Source organism: Macrotis lagotis, chromosome 3 (assembly GCF_037893015.1).
Source record: "Macrotis lagotis isolate mMagLag1 chromosome 3, bilby.v1.9.chrom.fasta, whole genome shotgun sequence".
Classification (NCBI taxonomy): domain Eukaryota; kingdom Metazoa; phylum Chordata; class Mammalia; order Peramelemorphia; family Peramelidae; genus Macrotis; species Macrotis lagotis.
In genome coordinates, this window is record NC_133660.1 from 249,070,783 (window position 1) to 249,087,826 (window position 17,044).

General features: G+C 33.7%; 1 long non-coding RNA gene and 1 pseudogene across 1 annotated transcript in view; one reads left to right on the plus strand and one right to left on the minus strand.

Annotated features, from left to right (window-relative positions):
* LOC141518404 (uncharacterized) overlaps positions 1-17,044 on the minus strand; it is a 121,554-nt gene that overhangs the window by 91,542 nt on the left and 12,968 nt on the right. The gene's annotated exons all lie outside the window — the stretch shown is intronic.
* Positions 6,019-7,175, plus strand: LOC141517168 (septin-9 pseudogene; annotated as a pseudogene).

The window sequence follows — 17,044 nt, forward strand, 5'->3', positions numbered from 1 at the left end:
TTTCATTTTCATTATTCTGTAAATTCCACCTGTTTTAATTTGAAGGACAACTTTTTTTCAAATCCTGGAAAGTATATTAGGTTCCTCTCCCTGCTTCCAACTCCCAATCTCTCTCATATCCCCTTCCCAAATCAGAAAGCCTTTAATCATTACTCCTCTGAGAAATCAGCTTATTTAATAATCTTGTAACCTCATTTATATCCCGTTAATTTTTTTGTGCATAAAAATCTTTTTCTCTCTGTGTTTCTGGACCAGTGTTAAACAGAGATCTAATCCCAATTTATTGTGTTTAATTAATTGATATCTATGTAAACTTATCATTTGTTTCCTCAGTTATTTTTAGATTTCACTCACCATACCCTAGGGTGAATATATGAAATACATAGCTTTTAGGTTTCATGTTAAATGCATGAAATATACAGCTTCATGTGCTGGATAAAATGTTAGGCTTAGAATTAGCAAGACGAGTTTTAATAGTTTAAAAAATCATCTCAGACACTGAGAGAAATGACCATTAATTATGAATTATTTGAGAAGATTCAGACTTCTTCCTTTTTTCCTGAAGTTGTTATTTATATTCAGTAATTAAGGAAATATTTTATTCAGTAAGCTTTTGCACCCTTTTTTCCCCATTTGACCAATTATGCTTTTTAAGTTCTTGTCTTCATTTCATTTTTGTTGTTCTTTTACAATTTGGCTGATATTGTATTTTAAGGTGATATTTTCTTGAATATCTTTTTTGTGCTTCTTTCACCAATCTATTGACTCTATTTTCATAACTTCCTTGCATTACTCTCATTTCTTTGCCCTTTCTCCCCTCTTCCATTTTTTTCTCTAAAATGCTTTTTTAAGTTCTTTCAGGAATTCTTATTGAATCTATGTTCAATTTATGTTTTTTTATCATTTTGAGGTTTTACTTGCAGTTGTTTTTATGCTATTTTCTTCTTCTGCATTTATGTCCTGTCACCATAGTAGTTTTGCTTTGTTTTTTAATAATCAAATTCTTTTTTGTGGTTGTTTGCTCATTTTTCAACATATTTCTGAGTTTTAGCTTTTGTGTTAAACATGGATTCTGCTCCTACTTTGGAGGGGACACAATTCTCAGATCTAGCTATGGGGTTCTATAAGTTGTCAGGGTTTCCAAGGTGATATGATCCAAGGAGAGGCATTTGAATCCTAGTGTTCCTCTTGGCCCTGGAACTGTGATGAGGTCCCCCTGCTTTTCTGTGATCACAAACCTTAGTGTCCCTGTCTGTCTCGGAACAGAGACCATGACTCCTGTTCCCTTATATATGACCATTAACCCTAGAACTCCAGGTCCCCGGCTATCCTGTGGCTGCTCCTCTTATCCCTTGAATTGTAGCTATAGCTCCTGCTTCTCTGAGGCTCTCAACCTAGAACAATAACCCAGATATACACATGGAAAATGTCGCAGGACCCTGAACCCAGTGTCAGCAAAGGGTCCCCCATTATCTGTTTATGACCACTTCCCTGACCCCTTTGCAATCTCTGGACTGAGTTGTTGCTTTTAAAGATCCTGTTATGACTATTAGAACAATTTCCAAAGACCCACTTTTGTAGTTGGCACAGTCAATACTTCCCTCTGAACTAAACCTTACCCAGGTGTCACAGACCTCTCCCACTGATCTCTTAAGTTGTCTTAGGCTCCAAAAATGTTTTACTTTTACCTATGGCTGATTCTGACACTCTAGAATGCTATTCGACAAATTATTTTAAAAGCATTTTGAGGGGGATGCTTAGAATAGTTGAGTTGTTTCTTGTATGTACTCAGTCACTTTGCTCTATCATTACTTGATATAAGGTTTTAAAGTTCCTTTAATAACTTATGCTATTCTATTTATCTGAGTCAAATTCAAAATCACCTGCCTATAATATGAAGGATTTATCTTCTTTTTTATTGAAAATAATTTTTTGCCATATCCAATCTACTACTTTCCATGATTTTAAAAGGACTCCAGAAAACAATCATTTAATCAGCCATTTTTCTTCTGTTCTGATATATCAGATATCTATGGTAAAATACTTGAACTTGGGAAATTTTCCTTAAAATAGCCTTATTTAGTTCAGTTAGGTTATAATTCTTCCAATAATTATTTTTTTCTCTACTTCTCATTCTGAAGATCAAACTTTTGGATAAAGAAATGATAGAGATAATGTCTGGACTTGTAATTTTATGAGGATGGAAAACTCTTAGGTGAGGAAAACACCCTTGGCAACTTCATGTCTTTGATAACTAAAGAATTGAAAGGTTTACCTATTTGCCAAATGTAATGCAACATCTGCGTGTCTAAGATATAACTTGAATTCAAGTCTTCTTATCTCCAGAGCCAATTCTATAGCCACCCTATACCCTGCCTCTCTCTGGTAATCAAAACCAAAGTTGAATAATCCTACCTATTCATTATCCATTATACTCCTCTCAAATGGCTCATTCATTTATTCAACATTTTCATAAAATACAAACTGGGAAAAGTACTATACTACTAGATGGACAAAGCATATTGCTTAAAAAAGAAACGATCTGTACGCTCAACTAACACTCCAAATGTCATGAAAGAGTTTTTCATAGATCTCAAAATATGTTAAATATTCATGTTCTTTTCTTTCTCTTTTTTCAACCCTAGTTCAGATGAAAACACATTTTTTTTATCTTTAGCATTTACCACAAACTTGCAAAATATGTATGCATATACATATGCCTATATATATAGATATAGATATGGATATATATTTGTCTATAACAACATGTAATTGAATATCTTAAATATCTTATCTGGATTCTGACCCATTCTATATTAAGAGAGAGATTGAATTTTCCATCTTTGTGAGATGGGAGAAGAGTGCTATGTCTGGGCATTCACTTGATTATTTCTCTGACTCCTACAAGACAAACCGAAATTATGTATGTCTAGTATCTCAAATATTTGTGCTCACTTTTCCTGATCACCCTCCATAGAAGGGGAAGTTAGCTTACCTTTGACAATTTTGTTTTTTTTTATCAAATGCTTGGTACGCAAAAATCTTTCCCAATTAGTGAGCAAAATAATTATTCAACCGAATAGTCAACTGAAATCAGGGCAACTTTTAAAATTAGAGTAGGAGAAAGTTCTTCGGTTGGATATAAGATAAACTCTCATTTCAATCAGAGAGTTTGATTTCACTTTGTTAGCATACTCTGCAGTGTTTAGGTTTATATGTATTAAAAAAGCCAGTGGTAATACTGGGAGTTAATTTCTCCCATGTCTGTGATTTCATGAACATTTTCCATTAACCGTTTAAAAGTTTACCGTTTTCTTCTTTGCTCTCCTAATTCTGCTATTCTTTCCACCTAGTAAAGTGTATAAAATTCATGGTTTTTCACAAAGTAAAAGCAGACCAGAGGGTGGTATTTTTTCTTAAATAATGAGTAGCTACTATTTTCCAAAAGGGACATTTAACATAAGTGAGGACCAAAGGCATCAGATTTTTGTCTTTTGTGAAGTTGGAAAGCAACAAAATGCACTTCCTTTTAAAAATACTTTAAGGAAAATACTGACAGATTGTTAAGAGAAACAAGTAGTAGTAAGGCATCTTGCTAATTAGATTTATCAACCACAGAATGATTCTTTGTTCTTAGAGAGTCTTATTCACTGACACATTGGGAGTGGGGAAGAGGGGAGGGCTCTGCAGCTGTTTAATATATATATATATATATATATATATATATATATATATATATGTGTGTGTGTGTGTGTGTGTGTATACATATATGTGTGTGTGTGTGTGTGTGTACATATATATATGTGTGTGTGTGTGTGTGTGTGTGTGTGTGTGTGTATACATATATATATGTGTGTGTGTGTGTGTGTGTGTGTGTGTGTGTGTGTGTGCGAGCTCTGAGTTTGGGGTCCTTTTATTTCTATGTATTATTTCATTCCTGGCATGTCCTGATGCCCATCTGCATTTCAAAGTCAACATTAGTGGATTCACCCATGCCAATTCATCCCTCTACAATTAGCCAAAGTGTTAATTTGATAATGACAGGGTCTTTACAGAAATGAGCTAATTGAGTTGAAAAGAATAAAGGAGAACTATCTAAGGATGTTTCCAAAAGGAAGGTGGAAATGGTTTATAACCACACAGTAGAGTTTTCAGTTTGCCTCTTTTTCTTTAAAGCCTTTCAATCACATGCCCACACCCACTTCATTATCTAGTTGGCTACAGACAAAAAAAAAAGCCTTCACAGATGTAGTGAGCTGAGAATATAAATCACTACTAGATGTAATACATGTTAGTTTTATAATGGCAGTATATAAAAATAGAATGGCGAGTTATAGATACAGATATATATATATATATATATATATATATATAGGAGAGCACGTATGTATATAAATATAGGTAAATATACATATTTAATATATGTGTATATGAATATATGTATTATGTGCATGTGTGCATCTATATCTACATTTAGACTGCCTCTAACTCTTGCTACTATCACATCTTTGTGACTATGGTCAAGGAATTTAATCATTTGAAACCTTAGTATTTCCCATCTACAAAATCAATAATAATTCATTTAATACTATTTTTATGAGGTTATTGGGATGGATCTGCTTTCTTAATCTCCTTTCCTAGGTTGACAATCATGTTCTAACTCCCCAAAATAAATGCCTTTCCCATCCCCATAGTACTTCCTGGGGCCTTTTTCAGCCCTTCCTTCTGCCTTCCTCTGTGATCTTAGCTCTTGAGTTTCAGTTAGCCTAACTATACAAAGAACTCCCTTCTCTGAATGTCTTCCGATAGTGTATTCTTTAAGCTTCAGTTTTCAACACTAATTTCCTATTGAATGTCTTTACTTTCATATACCATTTGTAACTCATGCACAACACATCTAAGGAAAAACAGACTTGCTTTTCTTTTTCCTCCGATCTTCTCTTTCTGTTGGAGACACCATCATCTTTTCATTTATTCTAGTTCACAAGCTTAGATTCAATCTTCATTCTTCCCTCTCCTTCTTCCTTCATATTAAGTTCCAAAATTTCATGGGTTCTATCTTTACATATTTTGAATCCATCAGGATTTTGTTTCCTAGGCATAACTGAAACCTTAATTTGACTTCCCTTTTCCTCTCATCTGTTTTGTTATAATATTTTCCCATATTCATGGGAAATATTCATTAAGTCCTTCTCTCTGTAATTCGTTTTTCTAAGAATTTTCAGTCTGTAATTCTTAAAACATTGATTTGGTCGTGACATTTACCCATGCAAAAAGATCTGGAAGCTGTCTCTTGTTTTATTAGAAAACCCAAACTATTTAATTCATTATTTATAACCTTCAAGATCTAACTCTAGATTATCATTTAATGTTTTTACATCACCTCCCTCTTGCCCTCTATATTCAGATAAGTTTTGTTTGTCTCTTCACAAAGCACTTCATCTCCTGCCTCTAAGTCTAATATTTACCCTTCTTAAGCTATTGTGTTTTAGCATTTCTAAAGTCATTCATGACATATAAATTTTTAAGCTTTATATTTTATATTAGTCCCTTCCTCAACATCAAATACTTGATATTATATTTTCCTAAAAGTATTTTATTTACTTTGTGTGCAACTATATATATATATATATATATGTTTATATGTATGTATATATACATATATATATATACATATATATATGTATATATATATATATATACCCAAAAGAACATATATTATATTTGCTTTACTATGTACATTTTGACGACCATAACCTAGCAGAATAAGGTCCCCTGGGAAATGATTGAATTAGGTTCCATTTGACATTGAGATTCCCTGAATTTTCTCAGGATGTATATGTTAGATTGAGCCTAGCCTGAAAGTGGTATTAGAAGAGAGGCAAAAAAGGTAAGCCACGTTGGGGAAGTTGTTGAACTGGAGCTTCTCAGTAATGAGCAGTATGAAGAATTACTCAGGTCCAGGGGTCATGAGGACCTCCACTAGTTGAAGTTGAGGAGGGCGATATACCCAACTTTATGCCACTATGGAATATCCAGACATCACTCTTTCAAACCACTTTTGCCAGCTCACATAAAAATTTTAGAATTTTGATATGAAGAATTATGAGTCATCTGCCCACCATGTAGACTTCTCAGTTCAAACATCCTCCCAAAGGAGAAATGAGCTCTCTAGACCCAAAATTGAAACTATATCATGGAGGATGGTGATTTCCATAACATCTACTCTAAGCAAGTAGAGAACTCTAACAGCATAGGGTCACCCTACTTCATCCTCAAAAGAATTGAGGTTCTGGGGCATATGATTCTAGAGCCATCTGGTAGAAGAACTGAGATTCCAGTAGTCAAACCCCAGGAACAGTCCCTTCAGAGGATGGATGCTCCAGTATCAAGACCCCTGAGCTGCCTCAGTGAAGACCCAATGGGTTTGCTGGGTCTCTAGATGAATTGGCTTTTGATTATGGTGATAAGGGAAACTGATACCTCACCCTCACCCATTTAGCCTATGGAAAATTGGGATCATATTCCACCTTTTCCTCAGAAATAATGGAACTGAAATCTCAGTCTGTGGTGGATATTTCACCAAAAATCTCAAATCAGAAGCAATTCCCAGAGATACTAGCATCATGGCAGATAACTCCAGAGATGTTGAGATATAAAGTAAGCCATTCCTCAGAGGAGTGAGAAGGTCACACACCCTTGATTCTGACTATGTGGGAAGAAATGTCATCTTGAAGAAGATGAGGGAGAAAATCATGAAACTGAGCTTTGAATTCAACATCAAGGTGGTTGGTCAGAGTGACTTAAGAAAATCTCCATTTATCAACATTATTTAAATCCAAAGTGACTCAGAAATCAGTTCAAACAGATTCAGAGGAATGGATCCCCAAAATCATTGAGAGCAAGTCCATCATTCATTAAATTGAGAAGGATGGCTGTGATTCATATACCAGTTTCAGGGATCACATTAAAAATGAGAACTGCTGGCAACCCATTATATCATTCTTTGATGATCAGTATGAGAACTACATGCAAAAGAAAACCAACATCAACTGAAAGAAGAGGATTCCATGCAACTGATTGCACAATTGCATTTATTTAATTTCTGCTACTGGCCACTTTCTCTGACCATAGATATTGAGTTCTGCACAAAATGGTTAGCATTGAAAAGCTGACATCTTGACTATGGAAGAGACTACCTCAAACAAATGATCACAGCTGGCCTACTGTCCAATGGTATTGTTGCATGTCTTTAGAAAATAAAATATCAACACACAGAAGATAGACTAGTAAATGTGAAATTTGGAGAAATTATTCCATTTGTTGTTTCATTCTTTAGATTACGGGTATTTTACCACTGTAACTTCATGAATTCTGGAGTCTGGTAAGGCAGATAGAAGAAGTTTATCTTGGCTGTTACCTGTATCCATTATTGAAGAAAAGGTTAAATTTTAGTCATAAAGTAGAGAGAATAAGATTTATTTTTTTCTTACATGTTAAACAACCCTAGCTTTGAGTACTCAAATGCATTTCTTCCTTTTAGACATTTGCTTCCAATTTCCCAGCTCCTGTTGCTTTAACTGACAAGAAGAGTTGCAGGTTAGATTTCTTTTTGTTTTGATGTTTGCATACCTAATCTTATTCAAAGCAATATTATTGATTTTAGGAAAGACCAGGAATATGGGTGAATCAAGTTAGTTTTTAAATAGATAAATTAACCTGAATTCTAGCCATCTATCCTACCATCTCCCATACGATTTGAGCAGATGTTCATAAAGGACTAGGGACCCTGTGAGAAATGACGCTAGGAGGGGTTCATATTAACTAAAATGTCATATCCATGCATATAACACATACAAACATAAACATAATGTGCAGAATGATTGAACAGCTAAGTAGATTAATGGATATAACATTAGCCCTAGAATCAGGAAGACTCATCTTTCTGTGTTGAAAACTTGCCTTAGATATTTAGTAATTATATGACTCTATTTGCCTCAGTTTACTCATCTATAAAATGAGATGACGAAGGAAATGGCAAAAAACTACATTATATTTTCCAAAAACCTCAAATGGAGGCACAAAGATTTAGGAGTGCCTGAGAAAAGACTGAATAACAACAAAATGCAAAATTATAAACAACATATGAGTTTGGAAAGTTCTTGACCTTATATTATAATGGAGCAACATATAAACAAATAATGGCAAGTTTCAGATCAATTGATTACTTATTGCTCTTCAAAGATCAATGAAAAGGGTAAAAACATCACTTTTACAAAAAATATTCATAGAAGCCTGTTTGTGGTGGCAAAAAATTTGGAAACTGAGTGAACATCTATCAATTGGAGAATGGCTGATGAAATTTTGGTATATGTATGTTATGGAACACTATCTTTCTATTTGAAACCAGGAGGGAGGGGAATTCAGGGAAGCCTGGAAGGATCTGCATAAACTGATGCTGAGATGAGCAGAACCAGAAGAATACTGTATACCTTAAGGGCAACATGGGGGTGATGATCAATCTTAATGGACTTGCTCATTTCATCAGTGAAACAATCAGGGGCAATTTTAGGATATCTGCAATGGAGAATGCCATCTGATTCCAAAGAAAGAATTGTGGAATTTAAACAAAGACCAAAGACTATTACCTTTAATTTGTTTTGTTTGATTTTTTTTTTTTAGTTTTTGCAAGACAATGGGGGTTAAGTGACTTGCCCAAGGCCACACAGCTAGGTAATTATTTAGTGTCTTAGTTCAGATTTGAACTCAGGTACTCCTGAGTCCAGGGCTGGTGCTCTATCCACTGTGCAACCTAGCCGCCCCTATTACCTTTCATTTTCAAAAAATAAAGGTATCTTATTATGTAATTTTTCTATCTCTCGTATATTTTTTCCTTAAGGTTATGATTTCTCTCTCAACACATTCAATTTTGATCAAAGTATAGCATGGAAACAATGTAAAGACTATAACACTGCCTTCTGTGGGGGGAGGGGGTAGTGAAATTGGGAGAAAAACTGTAAAATTCATAAAACAATAAAAAATTATTGCTCTTCACTTTTTTTTAAGTTTTTTTGAAGGCAATGGGATTAAGTGGCTTGCCCAAGACCACACAGCTAGGTAATTATTAAGTGTCTGAGGTCAGATTTGAACTCAGGTCCTCCTGACTCCAGGGCCAGTGCTCTATCCACTGTGCCACCTAGCTATCCTAGAAGACTTCATATTAACAGAGTAGATTGCTTCTATCCACTACACCACCTGCTCACCCTGCTCTTTACTCTTAAAGACAAAAATGATCTCATTATTTTTGGATCAAGATTCAGTGTGTGCAGCTGTGACTGATCAGAGCAATATAAGCCCAAAAGGTTCAACCACACATCAGGAACAAGCATTTTATAGGGCAATTTGGACATTTGGAGTGCAGCTGTCTCTAAAAATGCATCTCACATTACATTTGAGTCACTTAAAGACACTAGAAGTTGGTTAGAGGGTAGGAGTACAGAAGAAGGAACCTGTAAAAGGTCTTTAAATAATGTGGAATTTGAATTAAATTATAAAGGAAAACATGAGTCTGAGTTGAAAAGGAATAGCATTCTAGGATGACCAGAAACGCACCTTAGTGTTAGTGAATGGCGTCAAAGGAAAGACATTGTAAACCAAAACGATTGGAAGCTTTCATAATATTTCTAAGGTTTCTAATTCCCATCTGGTAACAGCTTGATTTTACTTTCTGGTGACCAACTTGATCATGGACAGGTTCATCATCTGTAGAAGAGCCACTACCTGACTAATTCTTAGTTTCTCATAATCAAAGAGACAGGCAAAATGCTCTCAGTCTTATAATCCTCCTTTTACTAATGAAGTAATGTTGACAAAGTGAGAAGAAATGATAATTCAAAGTAATTACGAAAATTAATTTAATTGCATATACCAGATCCATATCCAATGACCAAATGTGCCCACACAAAGGAAAAAAAAAAAACCTCCTGTATCTATGTTATTAGCATAAGCAAAGAAGAAATGCTCAAACGAAAACATTTCTAAATGAAAGATGATTCAGTTTCTGATTCGACAGTAGGATAAAGGAATTGAATTTCATTGTCTTTCCAAAGGTATTATTTAATTCAGCTTTCTATCAACTTGGGTTGGAACACAAAATAAACTGTGTGACCTTAACTTGTTATTTTACCACTATGAGTCTCAAATTATTTCCTTCTAAGTTGAGAAACTGTAAGATATCCCAGGAACCTTCATTCCATAAAATGCCTGTCATGCCAAGCAACGTCATCCAAATGTTTGCTTACTTTCCTGCCCCCCACCTTTGAATTGGGACCATCTGTGGACTGAAGGCCAGAATTTTGAAACCAATGGAAAACAAATATCAAACTCTGTACATTTTCACTGTCTTAATTTTCTAACATTTATATGGAAATATTTTTGTTATATTATTTAAAAATGCAAGTAAATAAATGGGTATGAAAAAGATTGAAACAAACAAAAGCCTAAAAAGATGATCAGGGAGACCAATTACTAATTTGTCACTAATGGAAATAAATTTCATAATGAATAAAAGCTCACAGACACAGAATAGCACTGATGTTCCCTTCCATTAGAGACTAAATGTACTTAACCAGTTCATGGCAACCTGGTGACGGCAGTTTAAGAATAATGACACCTTATTAGAAGGGAAGACTACTTCAGTTTGATGAAATGAAATCATTGTATAATAGAATATTATTATCAAGAGTGCAGAAAAATTGGAAGTTACTGCTGTGATCGGTTGTCTTTGAAAAGCAAAATCAACAGTGGATATGTATAGCTTAGATAACCTCGTGATCATTTTATATAACTTGTAAGCCCTGAGTATTGATCATCTATGCCTAAGGCAATGGGTTTACTCATTGACTTCCATAATACTTTGCCCTATAAAATAATTGTACTGATTATTTTTGGTTTTACATTATATTTTCCACTATATTCCTCTCAACATGCCCACCAAAAATTATTCCTAATAATACAGATTTAAAATGGAGAGGATGAAAAACTGTTTTGCAAAAGTAATTTAAAAAGTCAGAGAGAAGCATAGAAATTCTACTTATGTATTCACCTTTGAAAAAACCTGGTAAAAGAATCTTCTGATCTCTCTTCTTGGGAGCTCTACTTTGTCTTTAAAATTAGCAGCATTCACTTTAATTTGGTGAGTGTTCTTTTAATATTCACTATTTGTATATCATTCTTTTCATTCTATTTAAAACATTTATACCAATTACCATATATGCATAAATATATATATTCATTTATGTGTATATTTTACATATATGTGCATATATAAATATATGTGTATATTATAATCATATAGATATATGTATTTCCTTGTTTAGACATATGCAACGTACTTACCATAGTTTAAATTTAAATTTTTGGATAAAATAATTATATATATATATATATATATATATATACATATACATATATATATATATATATATATATATATATTTAGGGCTCTTTAGCTTGTCATTGATTTTCATGTGTATATATGTATGTATGTATGTGACTTGTTTGATTGTCTTTGCTCTTCACGGGGTATATGCCTGAATCAAGGGTATGAACATTTTAGTTCATTCTTTACGTAATTCCTATTTACTTTCAAGGATGACTAAGCTAATTCATAGTTCCAATTTTGTGATTGCTCAATTGATTCAATTGTGTCTGACACTTTGTGACCCCAGCTGAGGTCTTCTTGACAAAGATATTGAAGTAGTTTGTCATTTCCTTCACTACTTCAATTTCCAGATGAGAAAAATGAGACAATTTGGTTAAGTGACTTGCCCAGGATCACACAACTAGTATGAGTCTGAGTATAGATTTGTACTCAGGTCCTTCTGATTCCAGTGCCAGCGGTTTGTCTACTGTGCCATTTGATTGTTCATAGTTTCACTTCCATTTCAGGGAAACTGAATCTTCATTGAACCCTATCTTTCCTTCCATCTACAACTCAATGTTTTTCTTCCTTTTTTTTTTTAAATAAATGACTTAGGGGCAGCTAGGTGGCATAGTTATAAATCACAGGCCCTGGAGTCAGGAGGACCTGAGTTCAAATCCATTCTCAGACACTTAATAATTACCTAGCTGTGTGGCCTTGGGCAAATCACTTAACCCTACTTCTTTTCAAAAATAAACAAATAAACAAATCAATAAATGAGTGAATGAATGACTTAGCTGTTCTTATTCAAAGAATCATATGGTACTTCCATCCACTTTATTTTAAAAATTAGAAATTTGAGGCCTCAAAAGAAATTATTTCTCTAAGAATTCATAAGGATCCAATATTAAATTTGTAATTGGAGCCCAGTTCTTTGATTATATACCCAGTACTGTTCCCATTGTACAATATTTATGTATGGCATTGGAGAAGCCAAATCCATTTGGAAAATGTCTCAGGATCTTAGTGTCTCTCCAAACAAAGCTTCAGTGGAGTTGAAGCTTTAAGTTTTATCTAAGAATAATTTAGCCATCAATATTGTTTAATACAGAATGAAAAACAGGATATTTGATTAACTCAAAGACTTTTGGATATTTGTTACAAAAGGTGTAGAACTCAATGGAAAGTTTTATCTAAAAATAAAAAAAGAACTGTAAGAAAACTATAAAAGACTATTTATAAAACAATGATAAAGGTAACCCTTAACTTATATTTGAAGGTATTATTAATATTAGTAATATGATAATGAATAGTTATGATATTCTTAAAGCTTTTCATTATCAACATAGCTTGAAAGAAAACTTGAGACTAAATTCTTTCTGATTAGGTGTTTCTAAAAGCAAAATTGGATAAGGAAAATGTTAAAAGGAAACATTATTTCATGACTCCATCAAAGAAAGGGCACATATAGAGGAAATAGATGAGGTGAATGATATTATTTGAAATTTGCTCACATTTGGATAGAGAAAACTGGGCATGAGGTTGAAAAAGGACTTCTAGGAGTCTATAGATTAAGATTAGCAATGAATAGGTAAGGGAGGTACTTTTAGAGAACTGGATAAAATAAGGAATAAAAGGGTAAGGGGAGAAGAAAACAGGGAGAGGGTGAAAAGAGAGACTGAAAATGAAAATACTGAGTAGAACAAAGACTTAGAGATGGAGTTATTTTGTGTAGCTTTCCTCATTTTTTTCAGTATCCAAATTCTCTTTGAAGCTTCTGGCTAGGAAATGAACTGGGTGCAATGAATTACATGGCAATGTTGAACATTCAGGGACTGGTGATCATAATCTCTTTAGATTGGCTGTACTTAAGAGGGTATTAAACAAGATAATGGCATAAAATGCATAAAGTAGAAGATAAAATATTGAACTTTTAGAAGTGAGGAAATGTGTACTGGGTAGAATGAAAAATGGCTCTATTTTTATTTCATGTTAGCAATCTAGGGAGAAAAATAGACATGGGCTGTTGTGCTTTGGGAGTATTAAAGGCTTAAAATTTCAGGTTTTTTTTTTCATTGTCACACATTTGCTATGACACAACACAAACCAAAAATAAATGCCAAGGGAAAAGATATTTTACTATTTTACTTTTATTTTATTTTTGCTTTGATTTTAGGTTATGTCAGTAGTATGATCCAAATATCATAGATGAATAAGATGATTCATATTTTTATTGATCTTTATTTGTACTTCTTTTTCTATGTTGAAATGTGTAAATTTCTGATTTCTTTTAGATATGATTGACATCTGATAAATATTCACTGGTGGACAGGGAAAGACAAATGGAAATGAAACAGCCATTCATTAAGTGTCTACAGCCAGGAACACTGTGATGTGGTTTATAAATGTTATCTTAATTTGTACTCTCAAAATTATATCCTAGATAATTCTTTTAAACCCATTTATAGTTGAGGAAAGTTTCCCAGTGGCCTAGAAATGGTAAGAGTCTGAGGTTAAATTTAAATCAAGTTTTCTTGAGTGAAGTGCCAATTCTCTATCTATGATGCCATTTATTGCTAATTAAAACATAAATTATTGGTTGTCTTCAAAATTGTGTTAAGTTTTTAAGTCTTGCAATGTGAAGAAGTGTTAGCATACCATCGAATGTGAATGGTAAGAAGGTGATTTCAAAGCACCTAGATCTGAGGACAAGCTCCGCTGCTTCCCAATGGAGTAGTATGAACAAAACTATTTTACACTCCCCCCCCCAAGAGTCTTTCTTTATTCACAAAATAAGTGAATTAGATTGGATCTCTATGGTTCCTTCCTCCTTTAAATTCTATTCTATGAGAAATACATCTTACATGGGATAAAGGATGTTATAGTTGATAAACTAAAGTTGGACTGTAATTTTTTTTGTATATTTCTACCCAAATATACTCTGGACATGTTAAGCCCAATAAATTTTAACCTAAACTGTTTCTCAAATCAATGTATTTAAATGTAGTCTGACAAAAAAATCTTAAAGTTAAAAAGAACATCTGGAATCATTCAATATTTTGTCTTATTTGTAAAATTATTCCTCCTATTATAAATCCCAACCTATCTCAATCTTTTTTTATAGGTTTTGCAAGCCAGATCGGGTTAGGGGCTTGCCCAGGGCCACACAGCTAGGCAATTATTAAATGTCTGAGGCCGGATTTGAACTCAGGTACTCCTGACTCCAGGGCCGGTGCTCTATCCATTGAGCCACCTAGCTTCCCCCGTCTCAGTCTTTTTAAGGAGGGAGGAATCACTATCTCCAATAGGAGCTCATCATATTTTAATAGCTCGAATTATGAGAAGGTTGTAAAAATTATTTACTTCATATAAAATCCTTATCATGGAGGATGACTAGTTGAAAGAATAAAGTGGGGATTGACTCCTTTTGACCAAAAACATTGCCTCAATACTCTAGGCTTAGCATGACATTTATTGATAGTATCCAGCCCTACACACCTAGGAGGATATAGTGACAGTTCTAGTTCCTGAAAAAATTCCACCTGACTATCCACATGGTGAAATATGAGCAAAGAGTGCCTATTTCTGGTGATAAAATGAGTTGAGGTACTGTTATACTATTTTCGTCCATTGCTTACAAATCATGAGCAACCATCACAGATGGACAATTGAGCAAGAGGAAGAAAGCATACTGGATTGTATCTGGGAATCTTTTATCTCCTTCAGTGATTCTTAAGATGTTTCTTGTCCTCATTTTTAAAGGATTAATATATTCTTGTTGATGTGATATGGCTGTAAGCATTCAACCTCATAAAATTAAAAGAATTGGTCACAAACCTCACAAAATAAAAATGGAAGAATAAAAAATAGGATAAAGCACATTACAAATGATGTTGTGCAAAAGGAATAAAACAGCAGATAGCATCAAGGATGCGTATGGATAATAGACTATAAGTTCTATGACACCTTCTATCTTTGTATTTCAACAAATTACTCATTAATAAGTAGAAAAATATGAACCAAACATATTGATAATATTTTACTGTTTAGCCATTTGTCATCAAGTCCAGCTCTTCATGAGCACATTTACTGTTTTCTTGAAAAAGTGACCAGAGCTGCTTGCCATTTTCTTCTCCATATCATTTTACAAATGAGGGAATTGAGATTAAATAGGGTTCAGTAAGTTGCCTGGGGTCACAGAGCTAGTGAGTGTCTGATCAGATTTGAATTTGGGAAGATGTATCTTCCTGATTTCAGACCCAACATTGTATACATTGTACCATCTAAGCTATGCATGAATACAATGAAGGATAACAAATGGACAACTCAAATATTTCATGGCTCATATGATAATAAATTTAGAGCTGGAAGAAAACTTAAAAGGTGATTGCATCAACATACACCATTTTAGAAATGAAGAAACTGATGTGCAGATAATTTAAATGACTTTTCTGCCATCATACAAATAAGAAATGTCTGAGACAGAATTGAACATATGTCTTTTTGACTCCAAGTGAATTGCCATTACCACTGATCCATGAGACTTCTAGTATTTGCAATATATCCTCTATGGAGAATTTATAGAACTGCATAGTCAAAAAAGAATGAATGACAGTTAAGGTAATATTCCTGATGAGAAAATATTCATTTTGCAGAGCAATATTTGTTCTTTATAAAATGGAACACTTTAACCCCCGGGGAATAAATACATGTGTATTCATATATACATGTTCCTATGTATATTTGTACACATGTCCTTAGGCAAATATCTGCATGTACTTGGGGAGAGGTGTGTGTGTGTGTGTATGTATACAGTTTTATGGTGCATATACTCACATTAAATATGTGGATGTATGTATATAAGCATAAATAAACATATATACTTATATATTTGTTTGCACACACATACACACTATCAGCACATGACAAAGATTCTTTTTACATGTATAATAAAAAGAGAATCAAAAACCTTAAATAGTAGGACAATTTACTGATTTGCTCTCTTTTAACTGGAATTCTTTTCTGAACTTTTGTTCAAGGGAAAAGAATTAAATGGTAAGAAAACAATCTGCTGCCTTGGGTGAATTTCAATTATCAACTTCCCAGTTATGTCTTTGTGTTAGTAGATAGTCAATCTAATGTTCTATATTGTCTATACCTACTGTTCCAAATGAAGAGAGTTTAGAAGTTCAGAATGATGCCACGAAGGCATGATAGAACCCCTAGTCATTATCATGTCCACTAAACAGAGATTACTAAAGCCAAAACAAAGATAGTAAGCTAGGATATTTTAGAGAATTTTTCAATTAAATAAGATGTGTATTTTTTTCCTGTATGTTCCTTAGCTAACGAAAACTATTCAAACTAATCCATGACATCCAACTTTGCAAATTCTTATTAATCCAATTTTACTTATTCTTCTGTTACGAGCCAGGGGTAGGTAGTGGGGAGGGAGTAGTCATACTTGTGTCTATTATCTCTTAAATTTTTGTACAGAAATGTTTTTTTCTCCTATTGACATCATTGCTCCACTCAGACTATTAGCTGGGAGTTCATACTTTGAAGAGAGTGTTGGAACTGTTACCACTGGGTGAGAAAAAACATGAACCTCAGGGACTGCTT